Source organism: Haemaphysalis longicornis, unplaced genomic scaffold (assembly GCF_048455015.1).
Source record: "Haemaphysalis longicornis isolate Haplotype H1 unplaced genomic scaffold, Haemaphysalis longicornis Haplotype H1 scaffold_2, whole genome shotgun sequence".
Taxonomy (NCBI): domain Eukaryota; kingdom Metazoa; phylum Arthropoda; class Arachnida; order Ixodida; family Ixodidae; genus Haemaphysalis; species Haemaphysalis longicornis.
In genome coordinates, this window is record NW_027526295.1 from 219,911,110 (window position 1) to 219,928,968 (window position 17,859).

Below are 17,859 nucleotides of genomic sequence, written 5' to 3' on the forward strand. Positions count from 1 at the left end.
AAATTGAAAAAAAAATGTTTGCATGCGAATCTAAGCTCCCCCTTTTTGTGTGAAAAAGTCGCAATGTGGATTTCAGACGAGTGGAAGCGGGGCCGAGTTGACGTTGTGCCCAAGTCATTTATGAAGTTGTAATAACAAACAACTTCAACGTAACAGAAGGCGACTTGCTGTGGAGCACTGAGAGCGGCGGCCCAAGCGGCGCAACGGACTCGAGTGGTGGTGATGGTGGCTGAGTATCAGACTATAGGGGTGAATTCACTGTCTGTACCAATTTTTTAATGTTTGCCAAATAAAACATAACTCCTTTCGGCCGCGAAAAAAAAGTGGCAGGGGGCGGGGGGGCGTTATTTTGGTTTTTCTTATATAAGCACCTCCCTCACTTTGGGAATCACGATTGTGAAAAAAGGGGGTGCTTAGAATCTAGTAAATACCGTAATTCAAATCTAGAACGCCCCCCAGGAAAAGAGCATCAGATGTTTCGCATTTATGTGTTCCGCCATCCCCTCCTCGCACTCCTCCCCTAAAAAATACTCGTGTCGCCTAAACCAGGGGCTTTTTGATGTCAAGCTTTACGCTTGGGCCGATTCGATCATCAGCTAGCATCCCATATGCAGCCGTAAGGAAATGAGTATTAGCATAAATACAATCGGGGTTTAACACACCGAAGGTGCATGCACCTGATATATGAGGCGCGGCGTAGTGAACGGCTAATTTAGAACGCCCGAAATGTCTACATACGGGCGTTCTGGTGTTTTTGCATCCATCAGAAATACCAACTCCGCGGCCGGGACCGAGCCCGAGTCCTCGGGCTCATAGCTCCTCTGCCACTGAGCCACCGCGGCTGTTTGGAGTGTCGATATCACACAACGCTTCGCTACGCACTAACATGGCTGCTACCAACATCTCGAAGCAGCGCACGCGTAAACGAGTCTAAGAAGTATTCGGAAAGATGTGGCATTTGAGACATTATTTCTAAACTAAACATAAGTAAAAATTAAAACCGTTCCACTCCACGTGAAAGCTGTCGGAAGGGCGGAGCAGTGATTCGCCAAAAGGGGCTGTGGCGCCGTTATAGGCTGACTGCTACCACCCATCACGCTCTTTGCCGCCCTGCCTCACTCCTCTCTTGATGAACGAAACGGAGGTTTGTCCAATGCAATTCAAATTTCCCGCCTTCGCTGTGCTCGCGCGCCCCCTGCCTGAAACTCCGCCAGTGGGAGTTCTGTTCTCTTTGTGCTTTTCTCCCCGCACGTGCCGGCGTTGCACTGCCACATTTTACATTTACTATCGTAAAAACCAACCCAACGGGCGTTCCTAACTAAATGAACGCAGGCGCTGCCAGTTAATCACATATATTTTGCCTCAAATGTACCTGCAGTTTTCTTTGCGCTAAACAACGGGGACAAGCGCCAGCGGTTCACGAGTTTCGAACGGTTATGACTATTTAAACCGCTTGGTTTTCGAAGCCTGTGCGGAACGCCCTGACGACGGTACGCCGGGCTTTACTTGGGTCCGTTATTTCGCTGCGACGCCTGATTCCGGCAATCGCTTGGACATCGAGCGTTACAGCGAGCTACGACGACAAGGCGAGACCCTAAGTGCACTTAAAAAAAAATGTTTCAGCCAGATGTGGGGGTGATAGCTGAATTAGCTGAGGTTCCTGTTAAGCCACATACCTGGAGGGGCTGTGTGCCACTAAAGTAAGCCTACGGGAAAACCTCATTCGTTCTCCAAGCTGGCAAAGCACACGAAAAAGTATCGGTAATTGCGGTTCTGAAGTGCATTTGATAAAAATTTACTGCGCGGAGTTTCCAGTCATGCCTCGCTGGGTTATATGTGGTACTCGTAAAGCAGACACGGCCCGCTACAGCTAAGCGTGCGCTCATTGCAGTGGAACTTTAATCAAATCGGAACGCGCTCTCGAGACGATATATTTCTGACTCGCTGATTTCCACTCGCCGCCCAATATCTGTTCTCGCAGTCGCTGCATGGGGGCGGCGGAGCTGCGGAAAATGAAGGCATCACAACTTGCTCTTTTTATGATCGTATTCTTCCTTCTGTTGGCCGAACAAGGAATAGAAAATGTAGCGATCAAGAAGTGAAAGAGCCTAGGGGGTGAAAAGGGGAGCCGCAGTGGCGTGGAGGCGCAAAATTCGCTTCGGTGACAGCGGCGTACGATTTACATACGCTCAAATAGGGCTTTCATCTCTTCTCGCCCCAAAAGATGAATTCGTTTTCTTGGCGTATCACGCTGCCGTGCTTATCACTGCGTCTCTCAGAATGTTTGTTTCATCTTCGTTGTCGCAATATGCATTGCTCAAATATTTGCGAAGCGACGCTTTTGGCGAACACATTGCTTACGCATCGAGTCGGTTTCTCGTAGCGAAGCCCGGTTTCATCTATTTCTTTTTTTTTTCGTTTCGCGTAACGCCCCAGATGCGGATAACGCTTCTTGCTTCCTAACGTTGTCGAATTCCGCACCAAGACTTCAATCGCCGAACGCAAATATTTCGGTGCGCTCGAAAAGACATTGTGCATTTTTTCCTTGAAGAATGTACAGCATCTAAAAAAAAAGCGTTGTCAGGGGAGGTGAACAAGAGTACACGGTCCTCAGCAGGTGCCATACGCGATGCTGTGCCAGCAAAACCGCGAATTGTTAAGGAACGTTTTCTACAAGTGCGAGAATAGCTAGAAGTGCCAGCTCGTTTTGAAACATACTGTCAGACCAGCGCCTTTTGTTACCACGGTAACAAAAGGCGCTGGTCTGATGACGCTTTTGGTACCCGCGAATACAAAAGCATACATCGGCGAATCGGCGAAAACCAAAGAGCGGGCTATGATATATCGTCGCCGTGATGGAATCAGCAATCGTGTCTTTACAAAGAATGTTCATGACTTCCGAGAGGTTGCTTGCAAAGGAAGTCTTCTTCTTCGAGGGTTACACCTTGTATGTAGGGTTGCTCGTTTTCGTGTTTTATTTTTTCCTCATATTGAGGGGGGGGGGGGGGGGGTGAAAATTGGGTGCTATTTTTCAAACTGATTATCGGCGAGAGATCGGGATATTTTGTAAGACAATTCCGAAATTCAGCCTTTTCAGGTTAAATCGGAAGATGTACTATGTAACACAGTCAGTTTGTTTGATCAGGAAGTGTGCCGAGCTTCTTAAGTCTAAGGCGTTAAAATTGGTGTTTGTTTCAAGCTGGTAATCAGCTGGGTGGGGTGCGGGGGGGGGGGGGGGGGGGGGTTGCATGAGGGTTTTCTAGCAAATGAGGTGCATGAGAGTTTTTTAGCAAACACTCCCCGAAACTTGGTGTCTTTTTCGAAATGCATGAGTAATGATGACAGAAAGCGCATTTGTGACTTCTGCGAAATGCATTTTGTGTCACCAAAAGCTGGTCATCGATTTTTTACACATACTTGTTCACATACATTATCATCTGCATGCGCAACATGTCGGCATCTATTCGAGAGCTGTCCGTTCATTGAACGTACGTATCTCAGCGGGAAGGACGTTTTCTCGACATCACAGCTTCCACCAGCTAAACACAGCAATGCCAGTGCAGCATTTGCCAGCATGGGTTAGCCAGCCTTAGAAGCGTACCAATACTCAATAAGTTCGTAAGCCGTGTTTGTAAGGCTTGCTTCCAGCAAATACTGGTTGAGAACGGCGGGCCGTCAGCGCACGATTGTGCAGATCGCTACTTTGACAATGTCCATTCGGGGAGAATCGTGTTTACCAGATTCTCCTTCGGTACGAATTGGTTTTACCCGAAGACGAACAACCATACAGGCTGCCTGGAGAGTGCAAGTAGAATGAAATGCAGTGGCGCAATTTAGTTAAGGAAATATGCATCGGCAGGTATTCGCATGAGTAAGACATCTATCGCAATCTGCGAGTAAAAAATAAAGAACGTTGATGTGTCTGGCGCCGTTCTGGCCAATATATCTCTCCGTTGCTTAATGCCTTGCTTGAAGGTGGCTGGTTTGTTCTTATCGTCGTCTTGTGTGCAATCCTTCGTCTGTGTCATCATAGCGCCAGCAATGTTCGTAGCTTTAGGCTTCACACTAAGTTTGGTACGGAAACGAGTGACATGTAATTGTCCAATGTCCCTGAAGAAGAAAGTGTATGACAGCTGCATCTTACCGGTACTCACCTACGGGGCAGACATTCGGAGGTGCATTAAGAGGGTTCAACTTAAATTGAGGATGACTCAGTGAGCAATGGAACGGAACATGATAGGTGTAACATTAAGGGACAAGAAGAGAGCGGAGTGGGTAAGGGAACAAACGCGTGTTAAAGACACATTAGTAGAAATTACGAAGAAGAAGTGGACGTGGGCAGGGCATGTAATGCGAAGGCAAGATAACCGTTGGTCATTAAGGGTAACAAAGTGGATCCCTAGAGAAGGCAAGCGTGGCAGGGGGCGGCAGAAAGTTAGATGGCAGATGAGATAAAGAAGTTGGCAGGGATAATTTGGTTGCAGTTAGCACAGGACCGGGATAATTGGAGATTAACGGGAGAGGCCTTTGCCCTGCAGTGGGCGTAGATAGTCTGGCGATGATGATGATGATGAAATGACATCTCTTGGTGCAAGTAGCCGCTCATTACCAGTGCACGTAGAGTTACAAGGGCCGGGATCGTGATCTCGCCGCCGCTTGATGACGGTTGGTGGCTCAACTTGCTCCGATCAAAATGTCCACATCTGGTGTCGTGATAATATGTCGACCCCAATAAGCATGCAAGCATTCAAAGGATAAAGTGGCCAACCGCGGGGTATTCCGTGCTTTGTACGTGCAATATAAATGTAACGCAGAAGAAATGACTAACACCTCGTCACCATCTTTTCGGTGCTTTTTAAATAGTCTTGCCCTGTCAACAGTCAAAACAAGCGTCTCTCTCGTTCTTGCATGCATACGGTCCCCAGGTGGTCCATGAGCCACGTCAACGAAATGGCCACATTCAGGTGACATCGTGCATTGGCGAAACACAGCAAGTGGAGTCATGGCGTCTTGTTTGGAACTACAATGCACTAGTCCAATCGCGAAGATCGGCCTTAGCTGCAAGGTCTTAGTGCTACGGTCTTAGATGCGAGCACGGTTCATTTATCGCGAACGTGGTCTAATTTACCCCTCGCTCTTGTGGTCCTTCTGTTGTCAGAAGGTATCCTGTGCTTGTGAAGCCCACTTCTTGGAGCCGTTGTCCCTTTATCGTCCGCTTTGAAACCTGAGGCACTATGGACCCCTTTTTCGTATTGGGAAAATGACGTTAAAGGGGGCATGCAGACAAACAAACAATTTTGTTTTATTCGAAAGATTTGGTGTTTTATAGTGCCCCCAACGCTTGTTCGGCACCAAACGATGCTTTATTCACTGAGAAATTAAATAATTTATGTCATAATTTTGATTTGCCCGTAAAATCGTGGGTTTCGTGACGTCTGTCTGCGATGACGTATCCAGTGCAAGTTCTGAAGCGAACGTGAGTATGCGGACTATGGTTGCAGCGAACGGCGGAGCGCCTTGTTTGCTGTGAGTCCTCCCAGATGGCACCACCACACCGCTCGAGACCGCTGTCCACCCTCGTTTTGTTTTTGACTGGATTTGTGCCTGGCTAATGTTTGTTACGGTTTAGGGTACTCGTTTCGGGAAACATTCGATGGGCTCGACAAACAGAGTCACAAAAGTCAATGTCGCTTATGTCATTTGACCAGCGTAACCTCAACGCACCGAACGGCTGTGCAGCTATAAACGCAATAGGGAGCGCAGAACGTACTAAAACTTGTATGTTTACGTATGCGTTCGTAACTTTCATTGTTTATTCCACCATTCTTACTGCTATAAAGTGAATATGCATTAAATTTAAGCTCAAAATAGCTCGTTCTGCAAGCTTATAACACCTTTCTAACTTGCGTTTGCTTTTTCCTACCTCAGTCATTCGGACAGCTGCCCATGATACGCCATAGGTTCTAGTGCGGGAAATCAGCTAGTGGGTCGCATGGCCATTCTCTTTTTCCCTAATTATATAGCTTATTTGAGTGAAGTTTGCGTTAGAAATGATGTCAGTGTTATTCTAACTAGGCAATCTTTTGAATTAACCAAAATTTCATTTTGTCTGCATGGCCCCTTTAAGCTTGGGACCGGGGAATTCACATTTCCACCTCGATTTTCCTTCAACTTTATTTCCCTGCTTACTTCCCACTAATGAGACTTCTCCCGCGGGAGTACTTCTTGCGCGTACGTGGTTTCGGATGGTAGAGAAGACGCGTCATCAAGATGAAAGAACGTGGTCGTAGTGGCGCGGCCTTGACTCGCCCGACCTCAACTGGCGGTAGAGTTGTGGTTGCAGTAGATGCACCCTGGTGGAAACTCAAAGACCGGGGGGCCCGCCCGACTGGCGTGTGCCGCCACAGGTCACATTGGCGACGACTTCTGCTGCTGCTGCTGCTGCTTGAGCGTCGCCGGCGAGAGAGGAGGGGAAGGGGGACGGGGCCCGAGGCCGCGATTCGGGACTTGACCCGCATGGGCCGCTATTTTGAGCCCCTCCTGTCGAGCGCCAGAAAACCTCTGCAGCCTCGTGACGTCACGACTGCGAGGAATGAGAACGAGGCTCGCGGCTGCAGCCCATCCTCGAAACCAGATACCTGAGTCGCAGGCCGGCGGCCGCTAGACTCGAGGCGGGCTCGTCCCGAAGCGCTTGCCGGACGAGGAGTCAGTCAGTCCACTGTCACCAACTGTCGCGTGTGCAACCGGTGCCCCCCTGTGCTGGACATTATCGGCTGTTTACGAAGGATCGTGTCGACGCTGTGATTGCCTTTCGACGGCTGCCTGCTACCGCTGCAGTGTGTAAAGACTACCTGTGTGCCCTTAAAGGGACTGTGATCGGATCCTCTCCACATCCTTTGTGCCGCGCGCGCCAACGAACTTCGCTCTACACGGGAATACGTTGGATGGACTTTCCTTAGTGCGGCTTTGACAATGGGTGCGCTTCGCGACGGCTCGTCGGCAGCTTTTTGTTGGTAAGCACGGACGTGTCGCGCACAAGGTCGCGGGTTTGAGTCCTTGCTGTGGAAGTTGTGTTTTTTGATGAAGGTTATAAATGCGAAGACGGCTGTGTGCGCAGTATTTCGGGGCTCGCTAAAGGCAGTAAGGTAATTCGCAGCCTGACGGTGTGCCTCCTAGCACGGCCGCAGTTTTGGTGCGTTAGAAATCGTCCTTTACCTGGTTGCAGAAAAAACGCGAGCCGTATTGTGCGAGTGGTAAGATGTACTTTATTTGAAACCTTTGTAAAACTGAAGACGAGTGCCTCTAAAAGAAAACTGAAAACGTTATGTCAGAGCTGTCAGTAGTGTACTTACAATTTACGCCTTAAAAGCGGCGAGAGTTGTTTAATACTGAGCCTCAAACCATATGGTAAGAAATATTTGGCTGCTACAACAGCTTCTTTTTCTGTGTTATTTATTAGAGCACAACAAAGCTTCGTTATAACAAAATAACGTTATTCGAGGGCGCGTTTTGCTCCAAATATGGCTTAAAACGAAGTAATTTTTCTGTCTCGGGACTCCGTAATAACGAAGTGTGCAACGGTTACTATTGTTTAGAAACTGGAGAATCGTACATCATTGGACGCGGAAAAAGACGGGAGCGCACCAAAAGCACCTTAGCACCCCCGCAGTGAACCCGTTGACCGCAACGCGCCGCTGCTTACGCCCCCTCAGCGCTGGTGACAATTTTTGTACATAAACATACGCGCTCAGCTTAAAAAGACGAATTACGCACATTTTTTCTTCTATCTAAGGTCAAACTTGCCTTGTAGGTATTCATGGGCTGATTGATTGTTCGTATCTATCTTGTAACCGTATTAATTGGGGTCTAGAAAAACAAGCTTTTCCTAAATCGAATGGTCGTGACCATTTGTGAACGTTACATTTGGTTGATGCGGGAACTCGCGCATTGACACTGTGAATAAATGCGAATTTACGCCATTTTGAAGCAGGGAGCGCAGGGTAAAGTGTCGGGTTGTCTGAAATATGTACGTCACCGAAATAAGCAATTTTTTGCATTTCATAATTATTGTAACAGTAGAAGCCCGTTAAGAGGAACTCCAAGAGAATGAAAAGAATCGTTTGCATCGTCACGAATGCGTCTTAAGCTCAGCAGAGCAGCGGTTTGGGCGAGCTGGTACATGGCTACGTGTCGAAGCGCAGCACGAGACGAGGGACGTGTGTCTTCTTCCATGTTTTTGTCCCTCGTCTTGTGGTGCGCCTCTATACGCCGTCTTAAGCGGGCGTTTTTTGCATTGTGAATGTCACAAGAGAGCAAAAGTGCTGTTCGTCTTAAGTATGAAATTCGTCGCAACCGAGTTCGTCTTAATGGAAGTCTACTCCCCGAGTTTAGTTTGCGTTCAGTGAACTGTAACGTTCAGGCTGGCCCACTCAAACCAGCAGCCTACGACATGATTTGCAACGCTGTTATATTACTGACACATGTGGAGGCTGGCTGACTGACTGACTGAACAAACTTTGTTGAGAAAAAGGAACAGGGAAGGGGGTAGGACGTAGGGGCTAGGATGGAGGGGAATTCGTGGGTGCAACGTGCGACCCTAGGTCCAGGGCCCCAGTGCGAGTGCGCCTGTTTTCGCTCTCTCCGGCAGCTTGAATATGCGTGCTTGCCATGGCCGCCTCCCTGCGGAAGGTAGTATGGTAGACTGCGTTGAGGTGTTACTGGGGCCTGTTCCTCGTACGACTGGGCAGGGCCATGTGGCGTGCAACAGCGTGGCTGCCTCGCCGCATTTCTTGCAGTATTCGTCAAGGTCTCGATCTTGGTATCGCAGCATCTTGGACCATCTGGATTTGTGTTTGTAAGTATTTGTCTGGGTTTCTAGCAGAATTCGCGCTTCGGAGGCCGTGAGGTCTTTATGTGAAGGTGGCCAAGGAACCCCACCTGCCGAGCGATGTGGCTGAACAGGGATGATTTGCGATTACTATTGAAATGTTGGCCGCTGATAAAGGAGCCATTGGGTGTTTCCGTCCCTTTGACAACTCAGCGCATTTTCCCGTATCTGTTACGGTGAAAGCGGTGCCTCGGCTCTCAAGACCGCCACCAGGCCCTATTTAATTCCTCGTATCACCCGCAAACTTCCCTCTGCTTTTAGGGCAGAAACTCTTCGAGTATTATCAGGTTCATGCGATGCTACTGTTCGCCCGCTCTTATAAAAAACTGTCCATCTCCATGATTCTATCAAACTTTCCACAACAGTTTCCAATTCCTTTTAATTATGAGTTTGTACAGACAGACCACCGCCATTGCGTCCTCGCTCATTCGCCTGCTCCAGGACTTACATGAGACGGTCGGGAACTGGTTCTGGGACTATTTGGGAGCGCGCAAACCTCGTCGAAGTATTCGATTAGCGGGGGCGTTGTTCCTTCAGGCAGAACTAACCGTGTGAAACCATGCTGCACGTGAGCCACCCAAGGGGCGCGACTGAGCTCTTAAGGCTATCCTTATTTACAATCTTCTTCCACGTCCTTCCGTGGGAGTCGGGCAAGCTGGGAAAGCGACAATGCTTTTCTTAACGTCCGGCGGTAGCCTTGTGGGAAGACGATGGGCTCTGTACCTGCCAAGCGTATTGTCCATACTGAGCTTCCATTATATTCGTATTAACCTTTTTTAACGTTATTTGTCGCCTAAGCAGGCTCCAGTGGCGCTGAATTTTTTCGGTACTGACTGATTAGTACAAACGTTCGCAAAAGAAGGATAAGATAAAGAAAATAAAATAATCTCTCTGTGTCGAGTTATTACGTGTTTGCCGGATCTCGTCAGAGAAAATTGCTGCGTACGTGTGCAGCTAAAAAGAAAAAAAAAGAGAGATGTTTTTGTTACTTACACACACACGATGATTCAATCGGAGTTTAATAACTACGCAGAATTTGTTATCAAAATGTTTTGTTGCCGTCCACCAGAATAATAAAGAGGGGCGGGAATTAAACCCCGAAGATGCTTGCACTGTGTATGGAAGATGTAGATTCTATATTCCGCTCACTTGACTTTCTTGAAATTGAATCTCGCCGGGAGATCGTTTTCTGTTTTTTTCTATATAGCTCGGTTCCGCGCGCGACGAGAGCGTTTCGCTGCAGATGCAATTATGCCAACGTCGTGCATGGGCAGATTAAACCGGCGCATTGATAGGGCAGCTGGATAACGTTAAAATTTAATCCTGTATGATTTGTATTCTGCTGGTGCCTGTAGTGATGTAAATGACGAATAGAATTCGAAATGGGATATTACGCGCCAATGTTGCTCTTGGGCTATGGGCACGCCGTAGCAGAGGGCTTTGAAATAATTTACACCACCTGGGGATTTCCAACGTCCGCCAAAAGCTCTGTAATGCAGACACCAAACACTTATTGCACACCTTTTCAACACCCACCAAGAAGGGTGTTCAACACCTCTTTTTGCCACATGGTTGTAGAGCTACAAACTAGGGTGTTGTAAACTAAGCAAAATGATGTAAAAGACCACAATCTAAGAAAAAGGGTGTACAAGACCTCCAAACAAAGAAAAAGGGAGTAAAAGAACTTCAACTTTCGAGGTATTTTCTACCCGTTTACAGGGGTGGACTCGAATATTTTCTACGAGCGGGGGGACGTTTTGTACTTCACGATGTTAATATGAATAGACATAGCTTATGACCAGCGTAGCTATTTAAGCTTGAGCATGGTTCAGTGTGTGGCATTAGCAAAAAACAAAACAAAGCAAAACAAAACAAAAAAGAAACCAAAATAACTGCTCCGCCTGTAAAGGGTGCACCACTTTAAATAAGGCCTTATAACAGTGAAGCCGGCTTTCACGCCAGCTCGAGTTTGAGCACAAGGGGCGCATGCGTATGCGCACCTCTTACAATATCATTTTAAAGGGGACAGTATTTTTGGGCTAGTAAAAGGCAAGAAATTGGCGCAGCTTACTTGCCCTCGGGGTGCAAGACTGGAGAAACGGGTGTAGCCCGAAAGAACCCATTCCCGTTTGAACTCATTCCCGAAACGCCCTTCCCGCTTGACCCGTCCCGTGTGCACCCGCTCCCGAAACGACCTTTCCGTTTGGGCGTTTCCTGTTTCAGCCCGTTCCCAAAACGCCCTTCCCGTTACAACCCGCTCCCAAAGCGCTCTTCTCATTTTAACCCGCATCGTTCCAACCCATTTGAATTTCTGAAAACATGCGTTACCGTCTTCGAAACTGTTACCCAAAATGTGCTTACACGCAACGGGTCAGGCACTCAAAACTTGTATGCACCAATTTTTCCGGAATCGACCGATATTTCCGGCCGATAAAAGTTTCTGATTGCCTTAGGCCGATACTGCCCTCTTTACACAAAATTTGTAGCTGCGAAAGTGTACTAGAAAGATACCCAATATCTTGAGTAATGTACGCATTGGATTTTTCTGCAGTCGGTGTTCGCACGTGCGGCTGAAATTTATTTATCATCCGCTCTTATGCTCATTGTTTGGAGTGTAGCTTTGTCTTCGGGTTCGAGAGATCTATAGATCAAAGATGTCCGTAGGAGAGACTTTAAAAAAGGCAAAAGCATGTGCAGAAATCTGAGAATTGGCTACGAATATCTTTCCTACGTGAGTAATGCGCAGATTTTTTTTTATTTTATTTTTTAAAATTGAGTACACTAGAGTGCAGATTTTTTAAAATTGAGTACAGTAGAGCAGATTTTTTAAAATTGAGTACACTAGAGTGACGGGAATAAACAGAATCAATAAAACGCAAAAGCTAAATTTACAATTTTCGCCGCTTCTCATGGCTGCGATTTTTTATAGCCAGATGTGGCATATGTATCCAGATACATAGGGTTACTTTATTTTTATACAACTTTTTTATATTTTATATTATTCACCCGTTTCTTTTCGACATTGATGTACACGTGCGCTGTTATAATGATTAAATGTGTTAGTCCGCCAAATACGATCTCTCAAAGTGAGGGTGTTTTTGCGATTTTTTATTTGTGCTTCCTCGGCGCTTTTCTGGGCTTTTTGATTTTATCATTTTTGGTAACGGAGTCAGGTAGTTTTGATTTAGTTAGTTCACTTTTAACATTTGTTGTCTTTTTCTTTTGGGATTTCAAATATTTCGTTGTGCAAATTATCTCCTTTTGCACTATCGTAGCGGCTGTGAACAAACGAAAATAAAGGAAAAACAATATGAAAATGTTTTTATAACGTTTCATAAACTGCGTGCGTTATCCCGGGAACGGGGTAAATAGGAAAATACGAAACGGGAAGGTTCTTTTGCCCCGGGTTGAAATGGGAAGGAACAAACGGGAAGGTTGAAATGGGAACGGGTTCAAACGGGAACGGGCCAAGTGGGAAAGGGCGAAACGGGAAGGTCGTTTTGCGCCGGGTTGAAACGGGAGGGAACAAGCGGGAAGGATGAAATGGGAATGGGTTCAAACGGGAACCTCCCGAGAAACAGCGGAGCTGGGGGTCGACCTTGCTGGTTCCCCCTTGAATCCGCTGTCATTAGAGGGCGGGGGTGGGGGGGGGGGGGGGTGCCCACTGGAAAAGCTTTGTAAAATCCGGCTAAACTTGGCCTCACCCCTCAGCACACAGCCTAGCCTAGCAAGAACATTGCAAAACCAAATAAAACTTAGATAGGACTAGCAAAACCTAGCAAAACTTAGCAACACCGGAAGAAGCGAGGTCGACCCCCAAGCTCCGCAATTTTTTTTGCAACTGGACATCTTTTCAACACCCTACAGAAAACCGAGGATGTTGCAGTCGGTCAACACCCTTTCTTCCGCACAAAAAGGGTGTAAAGCTACAAAATAGGGTGTTGGGACCTAAGAAAGAGGGCTTAATGACTTCCCAACATCATTATTCCACTTATACTACACCATATTTAGCCGATAAGGGTGTAAAAGTTGAGTGTATACCGTAAGGTCTTCTCTAAAATGACACGGATTTCTTTTATTTTCGGCGAAACTTACTCGTGCGTGAAGGACAGTCTGTGCTTTTTGTCTGTCCGCGTATTCAAATTCCACATTGTTTTTCAATTGAGAATGCACTGCAAACTTGACGCAAGGTTCTGCCAGAATTGCAAACCAAACTGCAAATACATTACATAAATCTGTAACTTAGATATCTGCATAGCACTGGCGGGAGATACCGGTGCTGTTGCACGAAAGAAAATCGGCCTTCTTGCGTTTTTTAGCGATTGAACTCAATGACGGCGGCAAGCCGCCATTGAATCATTATTTTTCAAATGGATCAGCCTTGCCTTTTGAAATATCCCATCTATATTGCATGAATATGTCACGCCTGTTTCCAGGAAGGTGTAAGGTTTCAGTGATGTAAAAAAAAAAAAAGATCGCGCGATGTCACCGCCCTATCATTTGCGAAGACTTCATTGTTAAAGGAGTGTAAGGCTATGTTCGGACTACCGACGCAAAAGCCATATCGTGAGCTACGGACGTAAAAAAACGGCATGTCGCGCAGTTTTATTTATTTATTTATTTATTTATTTATTTATTTATCCATACTGTCAGCCCATTGTTGGGCTATTACAGGAGTGGAAGGGTACACTACAATTTGGTTACAGGAAGAAAAAGAAAGTACATCTTCGAAAATGCAAACACAAAATACTTTTGGGAAATGCAACATGGAGGCAACAATAACATGCGCTACAAACGCAAGTGATGACATGGCTCACTTTTGGCCAGGTCGTTATTTAGCGCGAACGTGTGTGCCTTTCACAATTTTGAGAAATTCGTTAATAGATGACGTCCTTACGGCGGCGTCTGTTAACATATTCCATTGCTTTATTGCTCTAGTTCGGTTGGCTGAGACGTGAAATGACGTCATTCTTTAAAGTTATTACGACAGTTGCGGCAACAGTCTGAACCCTGCCTAATTTGTAAATATTACCCGCTTCATTGCGACCGAAGTGTCAAGGAGATAACAAGCGCTTATCGATAGGTGCTTCTCATTTGACCCTAATGATTGCCTATGGCCAGAGGTTTGGGTAATAAAGTCGGGGGACATGATTAGAACCTCACGTCCCTTGGCTATAGAAGCTGAATCGAGTAAATGAGCACAAGTGTGCAGGATCATCACGTATTTATCGACGTTACTGGCCATCGGCTCCTTGCTTGGAGGGCCGTGTGAATCCACTAGAGAAAAAGAGGAGCTGAGTTTTGCCTCACTTTGCTCTTAATGTGCTTTAGTACTTACATCGTATGGCTGTATCGATCCTATTTTGAGAAAAAAAAAAAGAAGCGCCACTGGGGCGTTCGTATACCCGGCACTTTGGCGGATTGAATAATCAAACGGCTCCCATCAATGAAGTCGACGTTTTCGAAATTCGGGTCCTGAGTTTTATGGTGAACTTTCAGCCCTCATTATTGTCTGTAACTTGCAGTTCCTTGTTGCGGGATCTATTGCTGCAGCAAATAATGAGCCGCATAACGTGGTGTAGCTACAGGGTGGAAGATCGTATGTAACGAACTTCCTTTTCTTGTTTTTTTTTTGTCGAGCTAAAGTGTAAGAATCCACAGAATCTGAATCCTGTTGCATATTTGCCGGTGTGCGAGGTTGTTGCAGCGGATGCTGGAGAAAAGAAACCTAAGAGTGGACTGAAGGACAGAAATAGGCTACTCATCCTACTACTGGCGTGCTTGAATGGCAAAGACGTCAAAACGATTCGTGCCGCCGTCATTAATGATAGCATCAAGCGGTAAGTGGCTGTGCGCAACGCTAGCATGTCTGGTACATAGCTGAAAGAAAAAAAAATCGGCAGGCGGTTAATGGGAAAATACCCTCAGCACCCGATGGCATTGCCTTGATATAGGTGCGGCCTCGTTAATTTTTGACAACATGGCGATGATATTTGTGTAATTTTGTTGCAGTGATACTACAGTGTCATTGATGAGATGTAACGTTTGCATTGGGATTGTTTTTATGTGAAATTGGGATTGTTTTTATTTGAAACTTCAGGGCTCTGTCGGTAAAAGGACTTTTTCTTCTCTCTCGTTCACGAACACGACTTCGGTCACAGCTGAATCTCTTTCCAGTAAATACACCCTTGTCACTGAATCTATTTCCAGGAACCATCGCAAAAACTTCTATAGTGCTCACGCGTTGGCATGCCTACGGTACTGTCCTCTGGAAGCGCGGACCTACGGCGATTTCACTTGAGTCACTCCGCGTTTCCATGGCAACGGTGCTACCTTTGTTTCTGGCACTGCGCGCTGCTCCATAGGGCGGTGACAGTTAAAAATTTTGCAACTTCGCCCTATCGACTTGTTAACAGTTTATTGAAACCTCAAAGCTAATTACTGAAAAAAAAGAAAACGAAGTTACTTCAAATGCATTCAGCGCCAGTACAAAATCCAGCTGTTTATGTTTCTTGTAGCAGAGATAATAACGCCAGGGAGTCACCATTAGCTAGGTGTCCATCCTTCTAGCAGGCTACGCCATATCTAACACAACGCCTATATTTAGCCCCACAGCAGCAAAACAGCTAACCACCTAGCGACCCGCTTTAAGCCTTATCCCTCTTCGCGTCACATGGGAGCCGACGAGAGGCATTAAAATACCAGGCCGGGCAGTGGCGCAGACGAGGGTCTCGTTCTGCGCGTCTGCCGCGAAAGCAAGCGTCGCATCGCGAGGGCTCAGCGACGCTTCTGTCTTATTTTGTGCGAGAAAATGTCGCGGTAGCAAAAGCGGATGGAGGAAATGGGAGCGAGATGCGAAAGAGACAAGACGAAGGGCCGGCATGCGGGACTGCGCAGCTGAAGTTGCCTCACTTCCGCCTAAAAAAAGACATGCCTCGTGAACGAGTGCGGGACCAGAGGCACGCGCTTTGGTCGTTCTGCTGGCTGCGACGGAAGCCACCTTTGAAATAGACTGAACCACGCACCTTGTGCGAAGCCAGCCACGAGAGAGAGCGTCGGAGATGGCGTGGGTCTGTTTTGCTTCGGTTTTTGGAGCTCAACTCCATCCTCTACAAAAACATGCGACTCCTGGCGTGTACTGATGATTGCAGTTATGAGCGTCATCCGCCGTTTTTACCTGCTGGTGAAAAAAAAAAAAAAAACGAATGGGGGGGGGGGGGGGGGTCGTTGAGAAACATCCACCGAGGAGTCGTCGTGGGAGGAAAGCGTAGAAATAGATCCAGTGAAAAATTAGGGCGAGGGACATTACTGGAAGGGTTGGTTGCGCAAAAGAGTGCAATTCTCGACAGTCAGTCGAAAACAATGTCTGGTCGTGCCAGTTGAGAAAAGCGCACAGCACACCCCTTAGTTACGCTTGCCTGAGAGGCTGTATCTAGTACTGGATTTAATGTAATCGTAACAACTGTGACGTGGAATACAATGTTTCGACATTTTCAAACCGCAGTGCCAAGACGGAAGTGGGGACCGTTAAAATAGAAACGCGCGAAGCGTTTCAGCTACCAGTATACCATACTAGTGAAGTGCAACTGTAATGTGGTGTATTGGATGTTGCTTTTGCCAACTCTTGCGCGCTGTCATAGTTGGAGCCCCTGCTCTTTTCTGTAACAGCAGAGATCACGCGCGGAGGATTTCGATGAATATGAGCAGTAGGGGAATCGAGTGGGGGGCAGATCCAATTTTTGTTACCAGCAAACAGAAAACAAGACCAAGGGCATAAAAAAATAGTGCCCTTCCAGTCTGTGAAAATGGATGGGTGAAAATGGATGACGGAGGGAAGCTGAAAGCAGTCGACGGAGTGCACGAAAAAATCCAAGTTTGTTTGTAATTTGCGATTGTGCATACTTCCCAGCCATTTAGCTGAGTAAAACTCGGAAGGACGGAAGCTTTATTCTAGAGAACAAACATGGGGCTGTCTGTTTCCCTCCCGCGTCGTAGGCATCTTACTGTCTGTGTAACACGTACACAACCCAATTCGCGCGACCAGTGAAGACACCAGACAGGTCACGTTCGGATGTTTGCGTCCACTTCTAAGCCTTCCTCCAGCACAACGGACATGTCATCATAGATGGCATGAAACCTATGGCTTCGCGTGCACGCCCCCCTTTCTCCCTCCACTCCCCGCACGCGCATGCATAATCCGGCAGCCGCTTATGTTTGTTGCCGGTTTATGAGAGAGAGAGAGAGAGAGAGAGAGAGAGAGAGAGAGAGAGAGAGAGAGAGAGAGAGAGAGAGAGAGAGAGAGAGAGAGAGAGAGAGAGAGAGAGAGAGAGAGAGAGAGAGAGAGAGATTGGGGCGGGGGTGACCTCAGTCAGCCGAGATTGCCGAAACGACCTGCAGCGTTCGTTGTGTCAAGGTGCGTTGATCCACGAGGAAAGAGCTACCCAAGGCCCGATACCAGTGAGGGGTGGAGGTGGGGGAAGGTCTGTGGGGCATCTCACAAGGAGTGGTACAGCCGGTCGAGGTTGCTGCGTCTCGGTAGCTGCATCTCGCGCAACAATCCTAGAAAAAAAAAAAAGCGCATTGTTCTAGGCTTCGAACCCACTATAAGCAAAGTAGTTTTTACCTGTCTCCTTGTGGCGTTTCAAACTAACCAGACCGGAACGTGTGAACGTGAAATTACAACAGAACAAAGTTCGTTCTGCAAAACAGGCCGGCCTTCCTATTTATTTGAAGGAGGATGTGGCCTTCGCCTGGTGGCTTTTCACAGTCTCAGCGGAATCAAGTTTTTCACGGTGTCCATACAATAATGGGCCTTAAGATACTAAAAAAACGGTTGTTTTGTCTCACTTTTTAAAACTTTTGCTTTTATTATGCTAGCTGTCGAGTTTTGAGCCTCGCGGGAACCAAATATTTCTTCGTTATAGCCGATATCGCCGGCTCTCGAGGTTTCGGTTTCGTTATACAAAGAATAG

At 47.0% G+C, this 17,859-nt stretch overlaps 1 protein-coding gene across 6 annotated transcripts in view; it reads left to right on the plus strand.

Moving 5' to 3' along the window:
• The window catches only part of Tn (tripartite motif containing protein thin), a 159,041-nt gene that overhangs the window by 115,062 nt on the left and 26,120 nt on the right, over positions 1-17,859 (plus strand). The window contains exon 1 of one of the 6 annotated variants that reach the window (XM_077699419.1): positions 6,622-7,013. The exons of 2 other annotated variants lie outside the window; for them this stretch is intronic. The gene's annotated coding sequence lies outside the window, so the exon portion shown is untranslated. Of the gene's footprint in view, positions 1-6,621; positions 7,014-17,859 lie in introns of those variants that run through there. 3 more of the 6 variants (XM_077699417.1, XM_077699418.1, XM_077699414.1) reach the window with 3 other exon arrangements.